At 45.3% G+C, this 5,335-nt stretch overlaps 1 pseudogene; it reads left to right on the top strand.

Moving 5' to 3' along the window:
- The first annotated feature begins 1,093 nt into the window (after window positions 1-1,093).
- Window positions 1,094-1,210, top strand: LOC126163530 (5S ribosomal RNA; annotated as a pseudogene).
- Window positions 1,211-5,335: the final 4,125 nt, after the last annotated feature.

Genomic DNA, 5,335 nt, shown 5'->3' with positions numbered 1-5,335 from the left:
ATGATTACTGTAACTGATTACGAAATTAAACATGTCTTTCTCTACTTTCGTCTCTGAAATGCACTGAAAATTACTCTTATTATACGCACAGAAGTGTAAGCCAAACATAAAAACTGCAGTGGAATTTTTAACATTTGAACACTATTATTTGCAACGGCTAACATGAGAGCATCAAACTAAAAATGAAAATAGATTTTAATATTACTAGCCAGACCAGATTTCAACACAGCAGTATTTGATATTACACAAGTAAAGTTTTAACATTCTGATTTACGTAAATTATTTACATCTACATCTACATCTATACTCCGCGAGCCACCTTACGGTGTGTGGCGGAGGGTACTTATTGTACCACTATCTGATCCCCCCTTCCCTGTTCCATTCACGAATTGTGCGTGGGAAGAACGACTGCTTGTAAGTCTCCGTATTTGCTCTAATTTCTCGGATCTTTTCGTTGTGATCATTACGCGAGATATATGTGGGCGGTAGTAATATGTTGCCCATCTCTTCCCGGAATGTGCTCTCTCGTAATTTCGATAATAAACCTCTCCGTATTGCGTAACGCCTTTCTTGAAGTGTCCGCCACTGGAGCTTGTTCAGCATCTCCGTAACGCTCTCGCGCTGACTAAATGTCCCCATGAAGAATCGCGCTGCTTTTCGCTGGATCATGTCTATCTCTTCTATTAATCCAACCTGGCAAGGGTCCCATACTGATGAGCAATACTCAAGAATCGGACGAACAAGCGTTTTGTGAGTTACTTCTTTCGTCGATGAGTCACATTTTCTTAGAATTCTTCCTATGAATCTCAACCTGGCGCCTGCTTTTCCCACTACGTCACTGATATTGTACTAGCAGTTGCTCATGTCCATCTGAAAATAAAATAACAAAATCTTCAATTCTGTTCTGGGATCTGCGGGAAGCTGAAAGAAATAATTTTAATGTACCACAACCTGCCCGCTTAGTTGCGGGAAAACTGCTTTCGTTCATTTATAGTTTGAATTTGCTGCGGCAGCGGCTCCAGCGATCGTGGCGCAGCAATGCGTCACGGAAAATTTAAATTCGCTGATAACGGCTCAGCATGTGGAATGCAGTGGCAACGGCCTTGCCGCAGTGAAAACACCGGTTCCCGTGAGATCACCGAAGTTAAGCGCTGTCGGGCATGGCCGGCACTTCGATGGGTGACCATCCAGCCGCCATGCGCTGTTGCCATTTTTCAGGGTGCACTCAGCCTCGTGATGATAATTTGATAATTGTGGAGCTACTCGACCGAATAGTAGCGGATCCGGTCACAGAAAACCATCATAACGACCGTGAGAGCGGTGTGCTGACCACACGCCCCTCCTATCCGCATCCTCACCTGCGGATGACACGGCGGTCGGATGGTCCCGGTGGGCCACTTTTGGCCTGAAGACGGAGTGCTTGCTTTATGTGGAATGAAATACTGGGCAAGCTAACTACAAATTATTACAAGCACTAACAGAACCACAATGAAATACTGGGCAAGCTAACTACAAATTATTACAAGCACTGACAGAACCACAGGCACATAGACACAGGCAACAGAGCATGCACAATGTCGGCACTAGTACAGTGTATATCCACCTTTCGCAGCAATGCAGGCTGCTATTCTCCCATGGAGACGATCGTAGAGATGCTGGATGTAGTCCTGTGGAACGGCTTGCCATGCCATTTCCACCTGGCGCCTCAGTTGGACCAGCGTTTGTGCTGGACGTGCAGACCGCGTGAGACGACGCTTCATCCAGTCCCAAACATGCTCAATGGGGGACAGATCCGGAGATCTTGCTGGCCAGGGTAGTTGACTTACACCTTCTAGAGCACGTTGGGTGGCACGGGATACATGCGGACGTGCATTGTCCTGTTGGAACAGCAAGTTCCCTTGCCGGTCTAGGAATGGTAGAACGATGGGTTCGATGACGGTTTGGATGTACCGTGCACTATTCAGTGTCCCCGCGACGATCACCAGTGGTGTACGGCCAGTGTAGGAGATCGCTCCCCACACTATGATGCCGGGTGTTGGCCCTGTGTGCCTCGGTCGTATGCAGTCCTGATTGTGGCGCTCACCTGCACGGCGCCAAACACGCATACGACCATCATTGGCAGCAAGGCAGAAGCGACTCTCATCGCTGAAGACGACACGTCTCCATTCGTCCCTCCATTCACGCCTGTCGCGACACCACTGGAGGCGGGCTGCACGATGTTGGGGCGTGAGCGGAAGACGGCCTAACGGTGTGCGGGACCGTAGCCCAGCTTCATGGAGACGGTTGCGAATGGTCCTCGCCGATATCCCAGGAGCAACAGTGTCCCTAATTTGCTGGGAAGTGGCGGTGCGGTCCCCTACGGCACTGTGTAGGATCCTACGGTCCTGGCGTGCATCCATGCGTCGCTGCGGTCCGGTCCCAGGTCGACGGGCACGTGCACCTTCCGCCGACCACTGGCGACAACATCGATGTGCTGTGGAGACCTCACGCCCCACGTGTTGAGCAATTCGGCGGTACGTCCATCCGGCCTCCCGCATGCCCACTATACGCCCTCGCTCAAAGTCCGTCAACTGCACATACGGTTCACGTCCACGCTGTCGCGGCATGCTACCAGTGTTAAAGACTGCGATGGAGCTTCGTATGCCACGGCAAACTGGCTGACACTGACGGCGGCGGTGCACAAATGCTGCGCAGCTAGCGCCATTCGACGGCCAACACCGCGGTTCCTGGTGTGTCCGCTGTGCCGTGCGTGTGATAATTGCTTGTACAGCCCTCTCGCAGTGTCCGGAGCAATTATGGTGGGTCTGACACACCGGTGTCAATGTGTTCTTTTTTCCATTTCCAGGAGTGTATATTCAAAACCAACATAAAATTCAAAGTACACACAATTTTTATACATTAGTATCCAATGGCGTCTTTCTCGATAAAAGATCAAAAGAATGCTAACTAAGCGTTCGAGAGGCTTTCACATAATTCACGGGTACAAGAAGACAGAGAGAGTAATGTCTAAACCTCCACTATTTATAAGCAATTTAATATGGTAATATATGTCTTTGCTATACTTTTAATTATCATTGTGTGCTTCGGTTTCCACACTCATCGACCACAGACGTTATTTGCTAAATGCTCATACAGAATACTACACAAACATAAAAATGGAAAATAATTATTTCCTTTTTTACAGTACCCACATAATCAATAACTGTTCATACAGGATACTAAAAGGTATCAGATAGATTATACAATGGTAAGACAGAGATTTAGGAACCAGGTTTTAAATTGTAAGACATTTCCAGGGGCAGATGTGGACTCTGACCACAATCTATTGGTTATGACCTGTAGATTAAAACTGAAGAAACTGCAAAAAGGTGGGAATTTAAGGAGATGGGACCTAGATAAACTGAAAGAAGCAGAGGTTGTACAGAGTTTCAGGGAGAGCATAAGGGAACAATTGACAGGAATGGGGGAAAGAAATACAGTAGAAGAAGAATGGGTAGCTCTGAGGGATGAAGTAGTGAAGGCAGCAGAGGATCAAGTAGGTAAAAAGACGAGGGCTAGTAGAAATCCTTGGATAACAGAAGAAGTATTGAATTTAATTGATGAAAGGAGAAAATATAAAAATGCAGTAAATGAAGCAGGCAAAAAGGAATACAAACGTCTCAAAAATGAGATCGACAGGAAGTGCAAAATGGCTAAGCAGAGATGGCTAGAGGACAAATGTAAGGATGTAGAGGCTTATCTCACTAGGGGTAAGATAGATACTGCCTACAGGAAAATTAGAGACCTTTGGAGAGAAGAGAACCACTTGTATGAACATCAAGAGCTCAGATGGAAACCCAGTTCTAAGCAAAGAAGGTAAAGCAGAAAGGTGGAAGGAGTATATAGAGGATCTATACAAGGGCGATGTACTTGAGGACAATATTATGGAAATGGAAGAGGATGTAGATGAAGATGAAATGGGAGATACGATGCTGCGTGAAGAGTTTGACAGAGCACTGAAAGACTTGAGTCGAAACAAGGCCCCCAGAGTATACAACATTCCATTGGAACTACTGACGGCCTTGGGAGAGCCAGTCCTGACAGAACTCTATCATCTGGTGAGCATGATGTATGAAACAGGCGAAATACCCTCAGACTTCAAGAAGAATATAATAATTCCAATCCCAAAGAAAGCAGGTGTTGACAGATGTGAAAATTACCGAACAATCAGTTTAATAAGCCACAGCTGCAAAATACTAACACGAATTCTTTGCAGACGAATGGAAAAACTAGTAGAAGCCGACCTCGGGGAAGATCAGTTTGGATTCCGTAGAAATACTGGAACACGTGAGTCAATACTGACCTTACGACTTATCTTAGAAGAAAGATTAAGGAAAGGAAAACCTACGTTTCTAGCATTTGTAGACTTAGAGACAGCTTTTGACAATGTTGACTGGAACACTTTCTTTCAAATTTTAAATCTGGCAGGGGTAAAATACAGGGAGCGAAAGGCTATTTACAATTTGTACGGAAACCAGATGGCAGTTATAAGAGTCGAGGGGCATGAAAGGGAAGCAGTGGTTGGGAAAGGAGTGAGACAGGGTTGTAGCCTCTCCCCGATGTTATTCAATCTGTATATTGAGCAAGCAGTAAAGGAAACAAAAGAAAAATTCGGAGTAGGTATTAAAATTCATGGAGAAGAAGTAAAAACCTTGAGGTTCGCTGATGACATTGTAATTCTGTCAGAGACAGCAAAGGACTTGGAAGAGCAGTTGAACGGAATGGATGGTGTCTTTAAGGGAGGATATAAGATGAACATCAACAAAAGCAAAACGAGGATAATGGAATGTAGTCGAATTACGTCGGGTGATGTTGAGGGTGTTAGATTAGGAAATGAGACACTTAAAGTAGTAAAGGAGTTTTGCTTTTGGAGAGGATATAAAATGTAGACTGGCAATGGCAAGGAAAGCGTTTCTGAAGAAGAGAAATTTGTTAACATCGAGTATAGATTTTAGTGTCAGGAAGTCATTTCTGAAAGTATTCGTATGGAGTGTAGCCATTTGTGGAAGTGAAACCTGGACGGTAAATAGTTTGGACAAGAAGAGAATAGAAGCTTTCGAAGGGTGGTGCTACAGAAGAATGCTGTAGATTAGATGGGTAGATCACATAACTAATGAGGAAGTGTTGAATAATATTGGGGAGAAGAGAAGTTTGTGGCACAACTTGACCAGAAGAAGGGATCGGTTGATAGGACATGTTCTGAGGCATCAAGTGATCACCAATTTAGTATTGGAGGGCAGCGTGGAGGGTAAAAATCGTAGGGGGAGACCAAGAGATGAATACACTAAGCAGATTC

Source organism: Schistocerca cancellata, chromosome 2 (assembly GCF_023864275.1).
Source record: "Schistocerca cancellata isolate TAMUIC-IGC-003103 chromosome 2, iqSchCanc2.1, whole genome shotgun sequence".
Taxonomy (NCBI): domain Eukaryota; kingdom Metazoa; phylum Arthropoda; class Insecta; order Orthoptera; family Acrididae; genus Schistocerca; species Schistocerca cancellata.
The sequence above is the reverse complement of the archived record's forward strand: the minus strand, read 5'-3'. Positions and strand labels throughout refer to the sequence as shown.